The sequence below is a fragment of the Lutra lutra genome, chromosome 8, assembly GCF_902655055.1.
Source record: "Lutra lutra chromosome 8, mLutLut1.2, whole genome shotgun sequence".
In the NCBI taxonomy this organism is placed as follows: domain Eukaryota; kingdom Metazoa; phylum Chordata; class Mammalia; order Carnivora; family Mustelidae; genus Lutra; species Lutra lutra.
The window spans coordinates 77,792,186-77,817,249 of NC_062285.1; the positions used below are offsets into that span (position 1 = coordinate 77,792,186).

Consider the following 25,064-nt stretch of genomic DNA (forward strand, 5'->3'; position numbering starts at 1 on the left):
AGTTGGGAAGAAAGGTGCTCAATCTGGGTCCATTGCTCGTATGAGTAGGCTCCAATGCACCACTGGCTCATTAGTCAACCGCCACATTTTAGATGCAAACACGAGTGCCAACTCTGTGTCTGGTGTTGTGCTACACATTTGAACAGGACCTACAAATAGAACATAGCCAGGACTATAAGAGTAAGAATGTTTGGTGTAAGTTCAGAGATGCATCTCTTGAGCAGAGGGATTTGGAAGAAAGGTAAAGGAGGCTTTGTCCTCCAGGAGTTTAGGAAAACAAGACAAACACACATAAAACATTGCTTGCGCCACGTGCAGACAGCATTAGTGAGCAGGGCCCACTGCACATTTCAGGTACTCAAATGCATCGTAGTCCCAAATGAATATGAAATGCAAGCCACAGTCCTTCCTGTATAGAAATGTCAACCGTCATTGGCATTTAAAATAAAAAGCATAATTTTTTTTTTAAGATTTTGTTAAGTACCCATTTTAATTAGTTTAGCCCATCTGCCCTTGCATTGTCAGAACTTGTGTTACTGTTTCTTTCATCAGCCTTCTCCCACACCAGAGGTGGTAAAACTGATGTAGAAACTTCTTGATCTGGTATAGAGAGACAAAATCCAGATCCCTCTGGATTGATTTTGAGAGTTACCATCTGAGTTAATCTGGGCCCATTATATTACACAGTCCACCTTCAGTGTGAGAGCGGAAGTGGAGAGTACTGAAAGACTCCGAAGGATAACAATTGTGATTTGCAAACTGTCTTCAGAGATCACTTAAACGTACAACAATACCTCAGAGATATTGCAGATATGGTTTCAGACTATTGCAATAAAATTAATATTACAATAAAACCAGTCAAATGAATGTTTTAATTTCTCAGGGCATGTAAAATCCTTGTTCACACTCCACTATGGTCTACTAAGCATGCAATAACACTGTGTCTGAGAAAACAAGGTAAATACCATAATTCAAATGCTTTATTCCTAAAAAATGCTAACCATCAACTGAGCATTCAGAGAGTTGTATTGTTTTGCTGGTGGAAGGTCTTGCCTTAATGTTCATAGCTGCTGACTAATCGGGATGGTGATTGTTGAAGTGTGGGGTGTCTGTGGCAATTTCTTAAAATAAGACAATGAAGTTTGCCTCATTGATTGACTTTTCCTTTCATAAATGTCTGTAGCACGTGATAGCATGTGATAGCATTTTCCCCACTGCAGAGCTTCTTTCAGAATTGGAGTCAATCCTCTCAAACCCTGCAGCTTCTTTACCAATTAAGTTGATTAATATTCTAAATTCTTCTTTTCGTTTCTACAGTCTTCATGGCATATTCACCAGGAGTAGATTCCACCTCAGGAAACCCCTTTCTCTGCTCATGCATAAGAAGCAACTCCTCATCCGTTAAAGTTTTATCATGAGATAGCAGCGATTCAGTCCCAGCTTTAATCTTCACTTCTAGTTCTCTTGCTCTTCCCACCACACCTGCAGTTACTTTCTCCACTGAAGTCTTGAGCTCCTCAAAGTCATCTGTGAGGGTTGGAATCAACTTCTCCCAAACTCCTGTCCATGTTGGTATTTTGACTTCTTCCCATGAATCAGGAGTGTTCTTAATGGCATCTAGAGTGGTGAATCCTTTCCAGAAGCCTTGCAGTTGACTTTGCCCAAATCCATCAGAAGAATCACTACTTGTAGGAGTTATAGCTTTATAAAATGTACTTCTTAAATAATAAGAATTGAAAGTCAAAATAACTCCTTGACCCATGGCTGCAGAATGGATGCTGTATTAGTGGGCACACTGTACATTGCACATTTGTACATTGGACATGTGCATCTCCATCAGAGTTCTTGGGTGACCAGGTGCATTGTCAATGAGCAGTAATAATTTTGAAAGATGTCTTTTTTTCTTCCTGAGCACTATGTCTTAACAGTGGGCTTAAAATATTCAGTAAACTATGTTGTAAACAGATGTGCTATCATCTGGGTTTTGTTGTTTCATTGATAGAGCACAGGCAAAGTAGACTGAGCATAATTCTTAAGGGCCCTAGGATTTTCAGAATGGTAAATGAACGTTGTCTTCAACTTCCAGTCACCAACTGCATTAACCACTAACAAAAGAGTCAATTTTTCTTTTGAAGCTTTGAAGCCAGGCTTGGACTTCTCTAGCTCTGAGAGTCCTAAAGGCATTTTCTTCCAATAAAAGATATTTTGTCTACACTGAAAATCTGTTGTTTAGTGTAATCACCTTCATTAATGATCTTACTAGATCTTCTCACTTCAGCTTCTGTGTCAGCACCTGCTGATTCGCCTTGCACTTTTATGTTATGGAGATAGCTCCCTTCTTTGAACCTCATGAACCAACCTCTGCTAACTTCACACTTTTCTTCTGCGGCTTCCTCACCTCTCTCAGCCTTCATAGAATTGAAGAGAGTTAGGATCTTGCTTTGAATTAGGCTCTGATTTAAGGGAAAGTTGTGGCTGGTTTGATCTTCTATCCAGACCACTGAAACTTTCTCTATCTCAGCAATAAGGCTGTTATGCTTTATCATTCATGTGCTCACTGGAGTAAGACTTAATTTCCTTCAAGAACTTTTCCTGCGCATTCACAACTCAGCTAACTATTTGGCACAAGAGGCTTAGTTTTTGGCTTATCTCCGTTTTCAACACTCCTTCCTGACTAAGCTTAATCATTTCTAGCTTTTGATTTAAAGTGTGAGATGTGCAATTCTTCTTTTCACTTGAATACTTACAGGTCACTGTAGGGTTGTTAAGTGGCTAATTTCAATATTGTGTCTCAGGAATAGGGATGCCCGAAGAGAGGGAAAGAGGTGGAAAAACAGCTAGTCAGTGGAACAGTCAGAACACACACACCATTTATCAATTAAGTTTGCTGTCTTATGTGGGCAAAGTTTGTGATGCTCCAGAACAATTATGACAGTAACATCAAGGATCACTCATCACAGATCACCATAAGAAATACAATAATGAAAAAAATTGAAATATTGCAAGAATTACCAAAATGTGACACAGGGACATGAAGTGAGCAAATGCCGTTGGAAAAAATAGACGTGCTTGATGCAGGGTTGCCACAACCTTCAATTTGTAAAAAACATAGTATCTATGACATGCAATAGAGTAAGTGCCTATATTGGGATTTATGTATAGTGGTAAAGACTCCACTTAGTTTAGCAATGCAATTTTTTTGTGTGTGGCAAACAGGCAAGGAGTAATATGTCATAGCTTTCTTCATCTATAAGGAATCTGACGTTTTGCCAAGTCTCTTTTTGCTGCAATTCTAGTATTTCCTTTTGGCTCTATAGAAAAGGATGATGAAAAGACAAAAGGAACAGCAATTTATTAAAACAAAACTCAGAACCTCTGCCCTCAATTTTCAGTTAGGCTTGTGTCATAGCAGCTCCTGGACTCAATGACCACACCCTTTGACATGCTGTCCATGCTTTAGTGGAAGAGAGTGTTCAGCTTTCCTGGCCACTGTTGGCCCTGACAAGAGTCCATCTGGTATTTTGGAAATGCAATAGTGCTGTAAGTGAAAGAGTGAAAACCAGGGAGCAAGACTAGAAGCTGCTTGATCACCTGCCCCTTTCACCTTGATTTTCACCCTTGATTTTCCTTCCAAAATCAACCTTGGAGATTCCTAAACAGTGTCATTTAAAGACAGCTATCACCACCATCCCATTTTCCAACTGGTGGGGCCCTCACCTCTTTTCCACTATCCAAGTAGAGACGTGAACACATTCCTTTTCTTCTTAATTAGAGGCAACATTGAATTGTTCTCAAAATACCTTCTGCCTTCCCCATCTAAATTGTAGCTGCTGTATTAAAAGATAACTAATGATTTGAAGAAATTATTGGCAAACTTAAAATTTATCAAAATGTGAGTTTTCCAGTACAGATTTCTTATCAAAACCTACTTAATGTCTGTTCCACTTTAATTTGGCTGGAACATTTAATGGGGCACTTGGGTTTTAGCCTCTTTTCTCAACTTGAATTTACTAGCCATTTGGACATTAGACAACCTTACACAAACCCATGTGGTGAGCGTGTTTCCAATGATCCCTCTACAAATAGATTTGGTGAGCTCCCCATCCTGCCAATAGCACCCTGTAGTCTTCCTCTGCCCTGTATTTGAACTCCGAGCTGGTTGCCTCTATACCTAGGATTCCCCATATTTTTGCATTCTGTGACCTCCGAGGTCTGTGAGAACTTCTGGCTTACTGGATGCAGAAGGAATTTCTGGATCATCCCCTAAAGACTTCTCTCCTGGGCTTTCATCCACTATTACCCCATATTGGGGATCTTTACTTTCCTACTCCCTTACAACCCCTTTCACCTCCCTATCTCCTGCAAAGGATGCTCATTCTTCTTTTTCTTGTGCTTTTTCTTCTTCTTTTTTCCTCCTCCCTCTTTTCCTTCTGCTCTTCCTCCCTCTCCTTCTTTTCTTTCTCCTCTTCCTGCTACTCCTCCTTCCTTTGCTTTAGAAACATTTGTAATTTCCTTGTAGAAATAAGACATTTGATACAAAAATTTTAGCAAGTATTTGTGAAGGACTCCAAAAGCAGGTGCAGTGATTTGCTTATTAAACTAAAGAACAATCCTATTTAGTACCCTTATCTGTAGGCAGAGATCTATAGGAATACATTCTGGAACCACAGTAGCAGTGTGTAAAAAGTTCTTATTCTTTTTAGTGTGCCTTCACAATCATTGTCCTACGTCAGCCACTCAGTGATCCGAAGAAGAAAGACAGGTACTCTACAGCTTTATAGATGAGAAAACTGAGGCACAAAGAGACTGAGTCACTTGTTCAAGGTGTGCTCTTAGTTCAAGAGCATGTTATTGTATTTAAAGGATTATTACTACTGTCTACCTCCCTGTACTATTCAGGTTGTCTGAGGCCTATTCACAAACTCTATATCCAAGCTGGCTCTATTCTTGAGTCAAGCCAATCTAGCCTTGCAGATCGTCTCTCTACCATCCAAGTAATCTTAAAGGCTGACACCATTTTGGAGGGTCCTGTTATTTCACATCACTGCCGCCTTACCCTCAATTCACCAAAGACTATCAACTCTACATAGCTCAAAGCTCTGTACCCTAGTGAATTTTCCATGTAATTATCTTTTTATTTTCTGTTTCCAGTTTGATTTTTGATCTTCATAGCTCAGGTTATCTGCTTCATTGAATACCCCAGTACTATAATCATTGCATTATTTGCCTTTTTGGTTCTTCCTTTCTCATAGCAGGGAGAAAATTAAAAATAGAGAAGAAAATAATCTTTCATATACAGTAAAGACAATATATGAATAGCAGTAGGGGTCACTTGCACAATGAGTAAAATAATTTCAATTTTCAACATGTTGTATTTTGGGAAATTTTGGCAGTGTCTTGCAAGCAACCGAAAATCTAATCTGATAGCAGAGTAAATGGCTATCTCTGGAAGCACTGACGTATAGGAGGCAAACAAAACTGCATGTATGGTGAGTTCATTGGTGTAAATGAACACAAAGAGCAGCTGGTCAGTGTTGAATTATGTAACAATTTGTGGCTTAGACAACTTCCATTGTTAGTTTACATCATCTTAATATTTGCCACTATAGTGGTTATAAGATGATAAAGCGTATATGCATTTCACAGTGAATAGGCTTTCAAGTCAAAGAGATCTAATTTTTAGATATTGAAGTACAATTGATATATGATAGTCTATTAATTTTAGGTGTACATTATAGTTATTCAGTATTTTTATATGTTATGAAATGATCCCTATGAGAAGTCTAGTTACCATCTGTCTCCATACTAAATTATGGTATTATTGACTGTATTCACTGTGCTGTAAATTACACCTCTATGATCATCATATAATGAAAGTTTGCACGTCTTAATCTTCTTCACCTATTTCACCTGCTCCCAACTCCCCCTTCCCCCACAATTCTGGTAACCAACAGTTTACCTATGAGTCCATTTCTGTTTAAACAGACCTAGATTTAAAAATCAGTTCTACCTTCTGCCAGAGTTATGAACACAGACAAGTTAGCTTCATTCTTCCCAGCCTCAGTTTTCCTATCTGTAAGTAGGGGTAAAATAATACCTATTTTGAAATGGCTTGTGTCACATTTGGAGGAATGCAAATTAAATGATACAATGTATGTATAATGCCCTAGGAGAGTGTCTGACACTTGGTAGCATTTAATAAATAGTAGATGTTCAATTAAAGATAACTAATGATTTAAAATTTTATAGTCCAGGGCGCCTGGGTGGCTCAGTGGGTTAAGCCGCTGCCTTCGGCTCAGGTCATGATCTCAGGGTCCTGGGATCGAGCCCCACGTCGGGCTCTCTGCTCGGCAGGGAGCCTGCTTCCCTCTCTCTCTCTGCCTGCCTCTCTGTCTACTTGTGATCTCTGTCTGTCAAATAAATAAATAAAATCTTTAAAAAAAAAAAATTTTATAGTCCAGGGCGCCTGGGTGACTCAGTGGGTTAAAGCCTCTGCCTTCAGCTCAGGTCATGATCTCCGGGTCCTGGGATCTGGCCTGTGTTGGGCTCTCTGCTCGGCGGGGAGCCTGCTTCCTCCCTCTCTCTCTGCCTGCTTCTCTGCCTACTTGTGATCTTTATCTGTCAAATAAACAAATAAAATAAAAATGAAATAAAATAAAATTTTATAGTCCAGATCTATATGTTTTTTCCCAAGATATTTGGTTTCTCACTTCATCATTTACTAAAGTCATGTTCCTACTCAAATACATGGTTGAGGGAAGAGAAGGAAGTCAAACATATTATTAGTTAGATGAACATGCTGAACTGTTCAAGTGATTTTCATCCTACTGAATATTAAGAATTATACTAATTGATATTTTTCTAATACATTAACTATGGCATACTTTCCCATATTGTAGAGTAATTTATTCCTCTCAAAATATAAGTATTAAGTTAGAGTTTAAATACAAATTTTCATTAATGCCATAAATTACTAATAATTTGCACTTTAATGTTCATTATGGATAATGCATGACCTAACCACTTAAGAATTAATAATATTAAGGGACATCTTTTTCTTCCTGAAAAATAGAGAACTAACAATATTTAGAGGCATATGTTCTTGTAGTTGGAAACCAGGTCTATCCTCTGTAAGGTGAATCAATAATTATTTAGTATGTATGGTAAATATAGATAAATAATAAGTAACTCGACTTCCAAATTGGGTGGGAGGATGGCAGAATAAAAGAAAACAGTTATAACCAGGATTTTTAAAGTAAGCATTAATCAATATTTCCTTACTTAAAATAACTCAAAATGGAAATATTCACTTAAAAATGTTTGTGTAGTTATAAACTCAGTAACTGACAAATCCCAAAAACCCAAATCATCATTACAAGTAGGTAGTCTCCCATGAGCTATGAACAGTGACAATTTATGCTGGGTGAGGAAAATACTGATTTGATGCTCCTAATGCTCATGTATCTCCTGGGAGGGGAAAAGACTTAAAAATTTTGGTGGAATGATAAACGTTCTAAACTTCTTTTTAATGGGACTTATTGCCAGCTTCTTATGGCCTAGATTTCTCAGTTACCATATCTGAGAGTGATGGGGTTTTGTGGTATCACTCTCTTTAGGCCTGATGCCACAGAAAGTATTATAGGTGGAACCATGTGAGAGCAATTTCCTTTTACACTTACAGTAACTGAATCTCCCTGGATGGGATCCAAGAATAAAACCTTGCTATACCAAACTTCACACCATCATGGGTTGTGTTATATATAATGAGACTCTGATGTGCATGTAATGTTTCTCTTTGTTGATGGTTTATGAGAGGATCTTGATTCCTGGTGAGTAAATTTGTTGTCAAATCACTCACCCTTTGAAAATTCAGAATTTATTTCTTGCCTCAGAGGATAATTTCTAACCCGGAAGGTAAGCTTTTACATGACTATTTGAAAATGTAATAATCTTTTTCCTCCCTGCCCCACCCCATGCTCAGAGGAGAAATTGATACTGAGAGAATTTTCAGGTCTTGGAATTACTAGTTCACTATACCTCCCGGGACATATAGTGGTGCTAGTACTATCATTTCTATTTTGAAGGAAGGAAGGGGAAGAGAGCTAAGAAAAACAGGTAGGCAAAGCATTACCTCCGCAAGTTGTATTTTGTGTTGGTTGCCACAGTAGCTTTTCTCAGACAAGCTACTGTTCAGTGTTTGTTGCTAGGTTACTTCATTTAAATCCCATTTATACCTAAAATAAGCCACAGGGGGGTTATTGTTTGTATTTTGAATTTTTTTTTTAAACCAAATTATCCATTAATCTCTAGTGGCTTCTCGGTCTATTGTCCTCCTTCAAAATTGTCCATATGGATCACAATTCTAGTCATTTTTTTTTTCTTTCCCTACAACAGTGATGTGAACATGTCAAATGACTTAGTGGTTCATCTGGCAGAAGGAACTGAAAATTTGAATGCTTATCTGAACTTTATCTGAACTATCCTGAGTTTTCGTGGGTCTGTAAAATTGGAACTGAAATCTCATGGAAACTGGCTTTCTCAAGAAATTTTTGGTGAGCCAGAAATACTGTGAGAGCAGCCTTTCCCGTGGTGTTTTGGCAATTTTTACTTTGGCCCAGACAAAACCAGGAAGTTCAGAGGTGAATGAGAATGAAAAATAACGAAATGGTAACTGATCTTTTTTTTTTTTTTTTTTTTGGTACTTTAGAAAGATTCAGTTCAAAATCTTTAAAGAACACATCAAGTCAGTCTTAGTAAATATAGGCTTCATGATAAGCATTAATAGAGATTTGGGATGCTATTAACAATTCAGCCCTTCTGTGATAAAGAAGAAGGAAATTAAAAACTACCGCTTCTTCTTGTTCTTCACACTGTTTGACTAACACATCATTTTTAGAATTGTAGATTCTATGAAATTATGGGTCAGTTTCATTAGCATATTTCTCCTGACATTAGCAATGACATGGCAGATGGTTTAATGAATTAATATCAATTTTCCTTACTGTGTTTCAATTCAAATTCTTACCGCCAGGTAGCTTGCATTTCCATGGATTTTCATATTTAGAGGTTGAGAACCTGTTGTTACAGTTTATCCGAGATTTCAGTAGATGGATTACCACAGATTTTCAAGAAAATCAAGTTTCTATTTGTAAGCCAAATACATCTAGAAGATGCCTGAATTATATTCATAGAAGCATTCTGAAGGAGAAGGAAGAGATTCTTGTATAGTAAGCAATTGTTCTCAAACCTTGGTCTACTTGTGGTACTTTTAAGTAGAGATGCCCTGGCCCAACCCTCATCTACTACATCCAAATCACTGATTGTGGAACCCATGCTACTTTGTTTTTATCTTGCTCCATTGGTTCTCATCATGTCCTGCAGACAAGCGTTCACTTAAGTGTCATGATTGTAAAAAGCAATTCTTCATGAAAAATTGCATCGATATAAGTCTTGAAGGGGCTGTTTCTATCATTCTTGCTTTATGGTCGAAAGACTGAGGCTCAGGGAGTTTCAGTAATTTTCCCAGGTGTTAAGTGATCGAGTTGAAACTCAAATCCTGCTCTTTTGCCTCGAAGCTCCAGACTTTTTCCACTATAACACCAATGTCCTGCAAGCAGAGAAAGAAGGAACATCTGTTCCTATTTTAAAAAAATCAAAAAGGGATGTTTTGTCTGAGAAAGATCTACCATTCTAAATATCAATAACACCAAGGATATGACAGACATTTATTTGTAAATTACTTATCTAAAGAGACAGACAGGTAACTGAGACCATTCACAGATAACTTCTTTTCAGATACCTACTCCTATTGGTGAGTGCTCAGTAAGTCCTTTGTGATAGACTATGACTTGAAGTTTTTGTTCTCTCCGCAAGCCTTTGCAAATCTTGGCTATGGAAGTGTTAATTGCAGATTCTAAATTGTGGATTCTGAAGGCTGTATTGTCAGCCCCTGGGAAGTGTCCACCTTTCTTCTTAGCCTCTCCGTTAATTGTGGTTTCATTTGTATGCAGAGGTTTGGACAACGAGGGGATCAGAAGCCATGCTGAGTTATGCCATTTTAATGTAAAAACATATAATTCCTGTAGCGTTCTAAAAAGCCAGAGTTTACAAATGCCAGAAAATGCCTGAAAATTCTCAAAAATTGTTATGAAATTAATGCCCCCCAAAGATTCTTACTTCATTGTTTTTGCTGGCTCTATTTTAAAAGCCGTGTACCTTCAGTGACCTAAGGGACTGGGCTTGGAATAAATGATGCCCTTTGGATCAGTTGTGTCTCCGTAATTTGTACAGCCTTGGCAACCATCAGCCTGGCCTTTATCCCGGGCATTCATTGGAAATGTAGTCACGTAAGATAGGGTAGGAACAGGAGGACATGAGGGCAGAGGGATGATTGCCAAGCCCAAGGATAGTCAGGGGGAGAAGTCTATCCCTAGAGGAGAAAAGTAAGTGAAGTTTGTGTGTAACTAAAATAAAAAAAGTATGGAAGGTTTCTGAAAAACACTGAAATGTATACAAGTTAAAACAGACCGCCCTTAGGGCAGTTTCAGCGAGTGCAACTGGCACTCTTACAAAAGATAACCTAACCTGACACTAACCCTGCCAGTAGTTCAGGGATAATATTTTCACTAGGATGAACTGCTCTTGAACTGTTTCTGTAATTTATTTGGTGCAAACAGGCTTTCCTTCAACATCAGACGTGCATGTCTTATGGCCACCCATTTGTTTATTGTAAAAACATATTTGTTATAGCCAATGCAAGCAAAACCCTCCTTTCCACTGCTGTTTGAATTCCCCCTGAAGCCTTCTCATACTGTGTACCACAGCCCTGATGATGAAGTATACGCGAGCTTGTTCCAAACCATGTCCCCTGTTTTCTTTGGACTTATCTTCAAAATCTATGGCTAAAGAGCAACTCCTAGTGTTTTATGACCTTTTTGCATGATGGTGCTTATCCTTTGGACTTGAAATGATTTCCTTCTCTTGATGAAAATGTCAAGTGTGCCTGAGGATCCAGGCAGACACTGGACATTGGGCTAACTGCAAAAAAAGGAGAAGAGCTGACAAGATAGAACAGACATGTTTTAGGAGACCATGGGAGTGTAGTAAAGATCACTCAGTGGAATCTAAGTAAAGCACTATAACGTATTATTAGATTCATCATCATTATAGTCATGAATATGATAGTATATCCTATATGAGTTGCCAGTGCTTAGCTTCTAGACTGATCATGCAAATAGAGGAGACCTTGAATGATTCTAGAGATGATGGCTTCTACAGACACTAATTGATTCCAGAAATATTTCCTTGAGTGGCTACTATGTGCCAGTAAACAACCCAGAAAAAAAAAAAAATCATTTCCTTTGCCAAATCCAATTATTCTTTTTGTATTTGGAATGACTCAGTCCCCATCTTGTATTAGTAAAGCAGATTGTTTTGGGTTTATTCCCAAACTTGTGGATGCCATCTTTTAGACTGTTGAAAGAGTCCAAAGACCTAATGAGCATTTTAGACTTCATTTATGAGTCTGATAGGAAAAGGAAATGAGGAGTGATTGATGCATCTGTTCTTGTGGCCCAGGAACTGCTTGGGTAGAGTTGAAGTGATTCTACAGAAGAATTAACACTTCTTAAATAATGCATATTAGGACTGTTGCTAGCACATATGACACCTTTGAGCAAAATAAGAAGAAAGTACCTCTTCTTTGTGACACTTTACTGCAGTAAGCAAATCCATGACATCCATGCTTAGATATGCTTCCCTGTGCAATGCACAGCTTGCCCAGCTACCTGCAGTGGCTCTCTACAGTGGCTATCTCACACAGTTTGGAGGGACTGCGAACAAATTGGAACAACTCATCAATATTAATGTCTATCCTCCCCAAAAGTCACATGTGCTATAATATTCTGTCACCAAATTACTGTAACTTCCTCCTTCTTTATAGTTGTCTCCCAAACACACATATCACTGGGAACCTGAGTTTATCTCCCACATTTAAACAAAAGTTGTTTTTACTACCTTTCCTCTTTAATTTCCATAGATATTTTTTTTATCAGTTGAAGCTCTGTATTTCTGATTAACCTAATTTCACTTTGTTCATGTATTACAACCAGTCCATATTTTTTTTTGCATTTTTTAAACTTTTATTTATTTATTTATTTATTTTCAGCATAACAGTATTCATTATTTTTGCACCACACCCAGTGCTCCATGCAATCCGTGCCCTCTACAATACCCACCACCTGGTGCCCCCAACCTCCCACCCCCCACCCCTTCAAAATTCTCAGATCGTTTTTCAGAGTCCATAGTCTCTCATGGTTCACCTCCCCTTCCAATTTCCCTCAACTCCCTTCTCCTCTCCATCTCCCCTTGTCCTCCATGCTATTTGTTATGCTCCACAAATAAGTGAAACCATATGATAATTGACTCTCTCTGCTTGACTTATTTCACTCAGCATAATCTCTTCCAGTCCCATCCATGTTGCTACAAAACTTGGGTATTCATTCTTTCTTTTTTCTTTTTTTTTTTTTACAGCTTTATAAACATATATTTTTATCCCCAGGGGTACAGGTCTGCGAATCGCCAGGTTTACACACTTCACAGCACTCACCATAGCACATACCCTCCCCAATACCATAACCCCACCCCCCTCTCCCAACCCCCTCCCCCCATCAACCCTCAGTTTGTTTTGTGAGATTAAGAGTCACTTATGGTTTGTCTCCCTCCCAATCCCATCTTGTTTCATTTACTCTTCTCCTACCCCCTCAACCCTCCATGTTGCATCTCCTATCCCTCATATCAGGGAGATCATATGATAGTTGTCTTTCTCCGATTGACTTATTTCACTAAGCATGATACCCTCTAGTTCCATCCACGTCGTCGCAAATGGCAAGATTTCATTTCTTTTGATGGCTGCATAGTATTCCATTGTGTATATATACCACATCTTCTTTATCCATTCGTCTGTTGATGGACATCTAGGTTCTTTCCATAGTTTGGCTATTGTAGACATTGCTGCTATAAACATTCGGGTGCACGTGCCCCTTCGGATCACTACGTTTGTATCTTTAGGGTAAATACCCAGCAGTGCAATTGCTGGGTCATAGGGTAGTTCTATTTTCAACATTTTGAGGAACCTCCATGCTGTTTTCCAGAGTGGTTGCACCAGCTCGCATTCCCACCAACAGTGTAGGAGGGTTCCCCTTTCTCCGCATCCTCGCCAGCATCTGTCATTTCCTGACTTGTTAATTTTAGCCATTCTGACTGGTGTGAGGTGATATCTCATGGTGGTTTTGATTTGTATTTCCCTGATGCCGAGTGATGTGGAGCACTTTTTCATGTGTCTGTTGGCCATCTGGATGTCTTCTTTGCAGAAATGTCTGTTCATGTCCTCTGCCCATTTCTTGATTGGATTATTTGTTCTTTGGGTGTTGAGTTTGCTAAGTTCTTTGTAGATTTTGGGCACTAGCCCTTTATCTGATATGTCATTTGCAAATATCCTCTCCCATTCTGTCAGTTGTCTTTTGGTTTTGTTCACTGTTTCCTTTGCTGTGCAAAAGCTTTTGATCTTGATAAAATCCCAAAAGTTCATTTTTGCCCTTGCTTCCCTTGCCTTTGGTGATGTTCCTAGGAAGATGTTGCTGCGGCTGAGGTCGAAGAGGTTGCTGCCTGTGTTCTCCTCAAGGATTTTGATGGATTCCTTTCTCACATTGAGATCCTTCAACCATTTTGAGTCTATTTTCGTGTGTGGTGTAAGGAAATGATCCAATTTCATTTTTCTGCATGTGGCTGTCCAATTTTCCCAACACCATTTATTGAAGAGGCTGTCTTTTTTCCATTGGACATTCTTTCCTGCTTTGTCGAAGATGAGTTGACCATAGAGTCGAGGGTCCATTTCTGGGCTCTCTATTCTGTTCCATTGATCTATGTGTCTGTTTTTGTGCCAGTACCACGCTGTCTTGATGATGACAGCTTTGTAATAGAGCTTGAAGTCCGGAATTGTGATGCCACCAACTTTGGCTTTCTTTTTCAATATCCCTTTGGCTATTCGAGGTCTCTTCTGGATCCATATAAATTTTAGGATTATTTGTTCCATTTCTTTAAAAAAAATGGATGGTACTTTGATAGGAATTGCATTAAATGTGTAGATTGCTTTAGGTAGCATAGACATTTTCACAATATTTATTCTTCCAATCCAGGAGCATGGAACATTTTTCCATTTCTTTGTGTCTTCCTCAATTTCTTTCATGAGTACTTTATAGTTTTCTGAGTATAGATTCTTAGTCTCTTTGGTTAGGTTTATTCCTAGGTATCTTATAGTTTTGGGTGCAATTGTAAATGGGATGGACTCCTTAATTTCTCTTTCTTCTGTCTTGTTGTTGGTGTAGAGAAATGCAACTGATTTCTGTGCATTGATTTTATATCCTGACACTTGACTGAATTCCTGTACAAGTTCTAGCAGTTTTGGAGTGGAGTCTTTTGGGTTTTCCACATATAGTATCATATCATCTGCAAAGAGTGATAGTTTGACTTCTTCTTTGCCAATTTGGATGCCTTTAATTTCCTTTTGTTGTCTGATTGCGGAGGCTAGGACTTCTAGTACTATGTTGAATAGCAGTGGTGATAACGGACATCCCTGCCGTGTTCCTGACCTTAGCGGAAAAGCTTTCAGTTTTTCTCCATTGAGAATGATATTTGCGGTGGGTTTTTCATAGATGGCTTTGATAATATTGAGGTATGTGCCCTCTATCCCTACACTTTGAAGAGTTTTGATCAGGAAGGGATGCTGTACTTTGTCAAATGCTTTTTCAGCATCTATGGAGAGTATCCTATGGTTCTTGTTCTTTCTTTTATTAATGTGTTGTATCACATTGATTGATTTGTGGATGTTGAACCAACCTTGCAGCCCTGGAATAAATCCCACTTGGTCGTGGTGAATAATCCTTTTAATGTACTGTTGAATCCTATTGGCTAGTATTTTGGCGAGAATTTTTGCATCTGTGTTCATCAAGGATATTGGTCTGTAGTTCTCTTTTTTGTTGGGATCCTTGTCTGGTTTTGGGATCAAGGTGATGCTGGCCTCATAAAATGAGTTTGGAAGTTTTCCTTCTATTTCTATTTTTTGGAACAGTTTCAGGAGAATAGGAATTAGTTCTTTAAATGTTTGGTAGAATTCCCCCGGGAAGCCATCTGGCCCTGGGCTTTTGTTTGTTTGGAGATTTTTGATGACTGTTTCAATCTCCTTACTGGTTATGGGTCTGTTCAGGCTTTCTATTTCTTCCTGGTTCAGTTGTGGTAGTTTATATGTCTCTAGGAATGCATCCATTTCTTCCAGATTGTCAGATTTGTTGGCGTAGAGTTGCTCATAGTATGTTCTTATAATTGTCTGTATTTCTTTGGTGTTCGTTGTGATCTCTCCTCGTTCATTCATGATTTTATTTATTTGGGTCCTTTCTCTTTTCTTTTTGAGAAGCCTGGCCAGGGGTTTATCAATCTTATTAATTCTTTCAAAGAACCAGCTCCTAGTTTCGTTGATTTGTTCTATTGTTTTTTTGGTTTCTTTTTCATTGATTTCTGCTCTAATCTTTATGATTTCTCTTCTCCTGCTGGGTTTAGGGTTTCTTTCTTGTTCTTTCTCCAGCTCCTTTAGGTGTAGGGTTAGGTTGTGTACCTGAGACCTTTCTTGTTTCTTGAGAAAGGCTTGTACCGCTATATATTTTCCTCTCAGGACTGCCTTTGTTGTGTCCCACAGATTCTGAACCGTTGTGTTTTCATTATCATTTGTTTCCATGAATTTTTTCAATTCTTCTTTAATTTCCTGGTTGACCCATTCATTCTTTAGAAGGATGCTGTTTAGTCTCCATGTATTTGGGTTCTTTCCAAATTTCCTCTTCTGATTGAGTTCTAGCTTTAGAGCGTTGTAGTCTGAAAATATGCAGGGAATGATCCCAATCTCTTGATAACGGTTGAGACCTGATTTAGGACCAAGAATGCGTTCTATTCTGGAGAATGTTCCATGTGCACTAGAGAAGAATGTGTATTCTGTTGCTTTGGGATGAAATGTTCTGAATATATCTGTGATGTCCATCTGGTCCAGTGTGTCATTTAAGGCCTTGATTTCCTTGTTGATCTTTTGCTTGGATGATCTGTCCATTTCAGTGAGGGGAGTGTTAAAATCCCCTACTATTATTGTATTCTTGTCGATGTGTTTCTTTGATTTTGTTATTAATTGGTTTATATAGTTGGCTGCTCCCACGTTAGGGGCATAACGTGCCATAATTTAAAATTGTTAGATCTTCTTGTTGGACAGTTCCTTTGAGTATGATAGAGTGTCCTTCCTCATCTCTTATTATAGTCTTTGGCTTAAAATCTAATTGATCTGATATAAGGATTGCCACTCCTGCTTTCTTCTGATGTCCATTAGCATGGTAAATTCTTTTCCACCCCCTCACTTTAAACCTGGAGGTGTCTTCGGGTTTAAGATGAGTTTCTTGTAGGCAACATATAGATGGGTTTTGTTTTTTTATCCATTCTGATACCCTGTGTCTTTTGATTGGGGCATTTAGCCCATTAACATTCAGGGTAAGTATTGAGAGATATGAATTTAGTGCCATTGTATTGCCTGTAAGGTGACTGTTATTGTATATTGTCTCTGTTTCTTTCTGATCTACTTCTTTTAGGGTCTCTCTTTGCTTAGAGGACCCCTTTCAATATTTCCTGTAGAGCTGGTTTGGTATTTGCAAATTCTTTCAGTTTTTGTTTGTCCTTGGAAGTTTTTAATCTCTCCTTCTATTTTCAATGATAGCCTAGCTGGATATAGTATTCTTGGCTGCATGTTTTTCTCATTTAGTACTCTGAATATATCATGCCAGCTCTTTCTGGCCTGCCAGGTCTCTGTGGATAAGTCTGCTGCCAATCTAATATTTTTACCATTGTACGTTACAGACTTCTTTTCCCGGCTGCTTTCAGGATCTTCTCTTTGTCACTAAGACTTGTCAATTTTACTATTAGGTGATGGGGTGTGGACCTATTCTTATTGATTTTGAGGGGGGTTCTCTGAACCTCCTGAATTTTGATGCTTGTTCCCTTTGCCATATTGGGGAAAGTCTCTCCAATAATTCTCTCCAATATACCTTCTGGTCCCCTCTCTGTTTGCTCTTCTTCTGGAATCCCAATTATTCTAATGTTGTTTCGTCTTATGGTGTCACTTATCTCTCGAATTCTCCCCTCGTGGTCCAGTAGCTGTTTGTCCCTCTTTTGCTCAGCTTCTTTATTCTCTGTCATTTGGTCTTCTATATCGCTAATTCTTTCTTCTGCCTCATTTATCCTAGCAGTCAGAGCCTCCATTTTTGATTGCACCTCATTAATAGCTTTTTTGATTTCAACTTGGTTAGATTTTAGTTCTTTTATTTCTCCAGAAAGGGCTTTTATATCTCCCGAGAGGGTTGCTTTAATATCTTCCATGCCTTTTTCAAGCCCGGCTAGAACCTTGAGAATCGTCATTCTGAACTCTATATCTGACATATTACCAATGTCTGTATTGATTAGGTCCCTAGCCTTTGGTACTGCCTCTTGTTCTTTTTTTTGTTGTGAATTTTTCCACCTTGTCATTTTGTCCAGATAAGAGTTTATGAAGGAGCAAGTAAAATCTAAAAGGGTGGCAACAACCCCAGGAAAATATGCTTTAGCCAAATCAGAAGAGATCCCGAATTGTGGGGGGGAGGGGAGAAAGGGGATAAAAAGGGGTTCAGAAAGAAAAAAAAAAAAAAGAAAGAAACTATTAAAAAAAAGAAAGCCAATAAAGAAAAAATATAAAAAGTGGAAAAATATATATATATATTAGATAAACTATTTTAAAAACGTTAAAAAAGAAAATGGTAAAAGTTAAAAAAATTTAGCAGAAGAAGAGAAAAAGAAAAAAAATTGAAAAAGAAAAAAAAATTAAATTAACTGCAAGGCTAAAAAATCATGGGGAGAAAGCCATGTGTTCCGTGCTTTGCTTTCTTCTCCTCTGGAATTCCGCCGCTCTCCTTGGTATTGAAACTGCACTCCTTGGTAGGTGAACTTGGTCCTGGCTGGGTTTCCCGTTGATCTTCTGGGGGAGGGGCCTGTTGTAGTGATTCTCAAGCGTCTTTGCCCCAGGCGGAGTTGCACCGCCCTTACCCGGGGCCGTGCTGTGTAATCCGCTCGGGTTTGCTTTCGGGAGCTTTTGTTCCCCGAGCGCTTTCCGTAGAGTTCTGGAGGACGGGAATGAAGATGGCGGCCTCCTGGTCTCCCGCCTGGAGGAGCCGAGAGCCCGGGGCCCCACTCCTCAGTGCACCCTCAGAGAACAGCGCCCAATGACTCCCGTCACCCTGGCCTCCGGCCGCGCTCCGAGCTGACCGAGCCTGTGACCGGTTCAAGGCAACCCCGAGCTGAGAGTCACTCCTCGGCTCTGTCTCTGTAGCCGGCTTTCCCGTTCTAATACCAGTAAGCTCTGCGACACTCAGACACCCCCGATCCTTCTGCGACCATGCGGGACCTGAGGCCGCGCTGACCCCGCCTGGGCTTCACCCCAGTTAAGCCTCTGGAGCGATGTCCCTCAGCGGAACAGACTTTTAAAGTCCTGATTTTGCTCCGTTGCTCCGCCGCTCGCCAGGAGCCGGCCCCTCCCCCCCGCGGTCTATCTTCCCGTCGCTTTGGATTCACTTTTCCGCCAGTCCTACCTTTCAGATAGTGGTTGATTTTCTGTTTCTAGAATTGCTGTTCTTCTTCTCTTCAATCTCCCGTTGGATTTGTAGGTGTTTGCAATCTTTAGATAAGCTATTTAGCTGATCTCCCGCTACCCAAAGTAGTCTCAGCCTGCTACTTCTCCGCCATCTTGACTCCTCCCCCATCCTCTTCCAACCTGTCCATATTTTTGGCTAACTTCTTTTCAGGATATCTTCCTCAAAATCAAATGGATGATGAAGTCCATGCATTTTCTGACCATGCAGGACTAAAATGATATGTAGATATCAGACATCTATATGACCCCTATATATCTGAATACGGTGTCATGGAAATTCTAGAACCCCATAATTTTTTTTTTAAAGATTTTATTTATTTATCTGACAGAGAGAGATCACAAGCAGGCAGAGAGGCAGACAGAGAGAGAGGAGGAAGCAGGCTCCCTGCCGAGCAGAGGGCCCAATGCGGGGCTCGATCCCAGGACCCTGAGATCACGACCCGAGCCGAAGGCAGTGGCTTAACCCACTGAACCACCCAGGCACCCCTAGAACCCCATAATTCTAAATTAAACTGAAAAAATGCATAATTCTAAACTAAGCTTAAAAATTTAATTTCCTGCTTATCCTAAGTGTGGTTTCCAACATTTTTCCAAGTGAGGCCTGAGGGCCTCAGCCGGAGCAGCCCCGGCAGCCGCAGTTCGTGCACTCGATGATCCGGCCCACTTCTAGCTTGCTTTTGGGGACCCGGCAAATGCAGTTTGTTCCAAAATTGTACTTACATGACAGAAAGAAGAAAGTGAATACAAAATAAATTAGCGAGGGTCTCATTTTCTTTTGTAGCTTCGACATCTAACATCTAGTTCCTGGAAAACCCCAATATCTAAATCTTTAGGTTGCTTTTAAACTCAGGCACTAACCTCACAGATTTTGGTAAGACGAAACTGAATCGGGGCACCTGGGTGGCTTAGTGGGTTAAGGTCAGCCTTCAGCTCAGTTCATGATCTCAGGGTCCTGGGATTGAGGCCTGAGTCAGGCTCCCTATTCAGCAGGAGGCCTGCTTCTCCCTCTCCCTCTGCCTCCTGCTCCCCTTGCCTGTGCTCTCCTACTCTCTCACTGTCAGACAAATAAAATCTTTTAAAAAAGAAAAAAAAAAAAAACTGTACTGGTCTCTTAGAATTTGGTTCATTTCAAAGGTCTAGCTTCTAAAAATGTGAGCTTATCTTATATTTACCACAATCTAAGACCTACATCCACAGAATACCCTCATGTATACAATGCCTCCTACTAAAAACACCCATTTTTCAAGTGTTTGCAGACATTTACATAGTATCCATCACACCCACAATTCAATATAGTCATTTGGGAAGAATTGAGGGACAAAACTGGCAGTAATTATCATAAAATGTCATCCACAGAAGTTTGGGTTTGGAAGGTCTGGTTTGTTGATCAGCCATCAATTAGTTAATGAGGTAATGAGAAAGAGGCTTTACAAACTGTCATTCCTCACTCCTTTTTCATCTACCTCTTCTCTAACCCCCATTCGTTTCTACTTTAAAACTTAAGACTATAGCATGGCTGTTCCAACACATATAGCAGGAAATTGTTACCTACCGAAGGCTAGTATACATTAAATAGATCTGTTCTCAACTATTTGGACAAAATAAACGTATGTATATAGGGAGTAGGGATTAGAAACGCCTCCCCCCTCCCCAAGCTATGCTCAGAAAACCCCAGGACCTTCCAAAGAGGAAACATAAAGGTTACATGGAGGTAAGATAAAGGACCTTGCAGGAGAGAGTCATGGTGTCCCATTTTTATTTTAGTCAGAGTTCTGCTTTCATGCGTCTAATAACTCTGACATATATATAAGATTTCATCTGAAGAAAGATCCAACAAATGCAATAAATTTAAAACCCATTTGCTTTGGAGATGCTTTGGCAAACAATCCTTAAGTAATTGCTGTGTGTATTCTCCATGCTAACCTTTGCCTCCGCCTGTGTCCTCATCTTCTCAAGGGCAGGTGCTGGGTCATAATCAACTCTTTGGCTGGCATATTGCTTCTTAAATAAACAGGTCTACAATAAAAATGTTGGAATAATTTTATTGATATACAATGAAAGAAATCTCGCCATCACACATTTTTGATGTAATTTCTAGGGGTATTGGTTGAATTTAGACTGATGAGGATTGGTCAGAGTATGGCAATCATAAAGTGAATAATTTCCAAAAAAGAAAATGGTTTTTAAAAGCTTTGAGGGATGACTGGTATGTTTCCATGGCATTTTATGTTCTGAAACACTGGCTGTCTCTAAAAACAGCAATATTTCAAAGGACAGTCTTTATTACTTAGGTAATTACTACTTCTATTTCCTTCTACTCTGGTCCAGGTGTACTTATTTATTTGTCATCTGAGAGAAGAAGGAAATAGCTTTGCTTTTCATGTTTTGCAGAACATTGTCTGAAAAAAATGTTCTTATACCTCAAGTGTCCAGCCTGTTACAAAAAGAGAAAGTGGTAAATTGTACTACTCATTTCCAATATCCATCCCCTTGAACTCAGAGCCATGTGACTTGCTTTTACTGATGAGATGTGACGAGGAGTCTCATGTGTCCCTTCCCATGTCAAAGCTTTAAGGGACAATATTGCTTCCCCCTCCCCTTTTCCTTCTGCTAAAGTCAGTCAGCAGTGCTGCATGTCCCTGCGGGAGGCAGATAATGAGGAGAAGAGACCCTGCTGACCATCATAGGCATTGTAGTGTGAGCAGGAAACACAAACAACAGCAACAACATGCAACAACTTTGGCGTTTTAAGCATAGGAGTGAGGGTGCAAAAGTGGTTTGGGACGTATGTTTTTATTTTTGCGTGTAGAGTCTGAGTCAAAATGTGTTATCAGACTATTATGTGGTCTTCTTGTGATCCAGGCCAAATGACTATGTACAAAAACAAACCACACTGTTTCTAGACCCCCCCAAAAATCAGAGAAGAGGGAGAGAGAACTGGTGCAGCTGTGGCAACAACCTTATTGTTAGAGAACGAGAGTGTCTGATTTATAAGTGCCTAGGAAGTTTGGGTATGAAAAAAAAAAGAAGCTATGCCTATCAGGGCAGGGAGTTTTTCATTTCCTGAGAAACCATTCTTGTGTGCATTTGTTGATTAGTTATTTTTGTCTTCAAAAATTGAGATGTAAATGTAAATCTCTTTATTTTTACTAATTTAACCAGAATTATTGAGTTCTAGAATCTGGATTTAATGCTAGCTTGGGCCAACTTGCTTTAATTTCTGGAGACCTAGCATTCAACCTTTTCCAGCCCACAGATTACATGTGGGCCTGTGATGGAGAATATCTGAGTGTTCTTCCTGGTAAGCATTAATTGCATTCCCATTGCCTCTCATGGAAAACATGCCAGGGGCCCAAGCCAATATTTAGACTATTGACATTAATTCTGTCCCTCTCCCTCTCTAAGGTGGTATACAGTAACTTCTAAGATCAAATTGTTAGACAAGCAAAAACATTTTCAGATTTCCGATAATTTTATCTTTCATTTTATGCCAAAGATATAAATTTACATCCAGCATTTGCTATAATCACATGGCCCTCCACAGTTACCCAAGCAAGCAGCCAGCAGAAACAGGAAGTTTAATAAAACCCTATACTTCCATAAAATGGAGCCTGAAATGTGTCATAGACCTGGAACTCCCCCTTCCAAAGTGATAAACTAACATTTTATTTTCTAAAGTTGCCTATTAAAATCTAAATATATTTGATTCTTAAAATGACAAAAGGGGAAGACTCTTCCAATGGTTATAGACTTTGATATGAAAATGTATGTGGACATATGTTTTCATCATTAATTACCATGGAATTTCAAAATAATATATGTTTATATTAGCTTCCCAATATCACACAAGCATAACTTTATACAATGATCTTTATGGTAACATGTATATTTTGGAATAATCTGTGACATTCCAGTTATGTTTGCTACTTATCATAAAGTTTCATACATCATCATGTTTGCTGCTTATCACAGAGATAAGTTTTTTCACAATTTCACTGTGGTCTTTCTATTGAACATATAATTATAAAATTTTCTTAACTGCAATTCTATACTAAGAAGTGATAATTTAGAAAACAAATAAGAACCTGAAATATATGCCAGAGGTTGAGGACAAGGCTCTAAAGTAAACTGCTGTTTATGCTTTGTAGGGACATGCCCTTATTTCTAATATTCAATTGTACAGGATTGAAAATAAGTTGTAAGTAGTCAAGGGGCGCCTGGGTGGCTCAGTGGGTTAAGCCGCTGCCTTCAGCTCAGGTCATGATCTCAGGGTCCTGGGATCGAGTCCCACATCGGGCTCTTTGCTCAGCAGGAAGCCTGCTTCCCTCTCTCTCTCTCTCTCTGCCTGCCTCTCCGTCTACTTGTGATCTCTCTCTGTCAAATAAATAAATAAAATCTTTAAAAAAAAAAAGTTGTAAGTAGTCAAAAAGAAAGAAATGAATGTGACTAAAGAGTTAGAAATTAAAGCAGTGAGGAATTCAAAAGTTATCTGCTATAGATACTCTAAAGTTTAAATACAGAATGTGCAGTTTTAATTTTTTAAAATTTATTTTATTTATTTACTTAAGATTTTATCCATTCATTTGACAGACAGAGATCACAAGTAGGCAGAGAGAGAGGAGGAAGCAGGCTCCCTGCTGAACAGAGAGCCCAATGCAGGGCTGGATCCCAGGATCCTGGGATCATGACCCGAGCTGAAGGTGGAGGCTTTAACCCACTGAGCCACCCAGGCACCCCAAATGTGCAGTTTTTAAATGGATAAAATGGAGGCACCTGGCTGGCTCAGTTGGTAGAGCATGTGACTCTTAATCTCAGCGTCATGAGTTCATGCCCCAGCTGGGGCATGGAGCCTACTTAAAATAAAAATAAAATAAAATATTTAAATGGATGAAATTGAAAAGTTATTCTCATCCTCTCTTCTTAGAAATTACACAAATGAACAAGAAAAGGAAATAAAAGCCTAAACCTCAGTTCCATTACACTGAGAGATACTTTTAACTTTGAACCCTGATAGGAAGAGGCTACCAAATCTTTTGAGACAGGGATGCAAGAAGATGCTGAGGGAGGGTCCAGAGACCATGGATCTAACTGAAGGTGGGCAAAGTCCAACTCTTCATTGGGACAAAATAGATGAATTGTCTGATAGCAAAAACCTCCTTAGACAAGGTTTGGTAAAAAGAAGGGAAGGTAGGGCTGGCTGAGGAAATAGAAACCCAACGAGAAGCCATATTGTCAAAAGTTTCTTTGGTGAGGCAGGGTAGAGAAAAAAGAATGCATTGTGAGAAGCCCTGAAATATCAATCTCTATCAGCTGGAGAGAGTAGCTAGCTCATTAATACTCACAGACTAGTATCAGAATGCTTTGTGGTTAAGAATATAGCCCTAGTCCCCCGCAAACATATCACCCTACAGAGAGCTAGTTCTGTAAGAAATAACTTCATTTAAATAGGAATTTTAAAAACCTGTCATAGAACCATTCAAATATATTCTATATAATCATATGAAAACTGAACAGTGTTTGCCATGAATTTTAAAATGTTAAGAAGTTATTGCTTCCATTAAATAGAAATTCTAGGAATAGACATGAGAGTGTAGGAAAAATAAGGTGAGGTAACAGAATGTAATGTAATTTGGATTGGCAACTCAAAAGAAGTGGAAGAGAAAACAAAACTATCACAGAAATAAAGACCATTCTGGATGCAGCGCGAAAGAGAATAGACTATACTGAAAACACAGGAAGGGAGCTCAGGTCATGGTCTCAGGATTGTGAGATGGAGCCCCTCATCAGACTCCACACTCAGTGTGGAATCTGCTTGAGATTCTCCCTACTCCTTTACCTCTCCCCCATGCATACTCTCTCTCTCTCTCTCTCAAATAAATGAGTAAATAAATAAATAAAATCTTAAAAAATAAATATTGTAAAGGGAACAAAACAGAATAGATAGTTAAAAAGAGATTAGGAGAATCAGAAAATGTGAGACCTGGGAAACAAATATGAAAGCTCTAATAGAAGAATATAAACACTAGAAATAATGCTGTCCCCAAGAATGAAACATAAATTATGAAAGAATAAAAATATTTAAAGGTATAATTAAAGAGAAGTTTATAGCAATAGAAGTAGCCTTAGATATTTAGATTAAAGTGTCTTGAATAGCATGAGCTAGAAAAAAAAATTGCCTTAGAAAACAGAAACACACCCTGGTAAATTTTCTGGATACTAAAAATAAAGAAAAAAATTATTTGAGTCTCTTGTCAAAAAGATAATAATTAAGGTGAGCTACAGAAAAGTTTATAGAAAGAAT

At 39.0% G+C, this 25,064-nt stretch overlaps 1 pseudogene; it reads right to left on the bottom strand.

The window, feature by feature from the left end:
• Positions 1-986: 986 nt before the first annotated feature.
• The window catches only part of LOC125106943 (tigger transposable element-derived protein 1-like), a 69,406-nt pseudogene continuing 45,328 nt past the window's right edge, over positions 987-25,064 (bottom strand).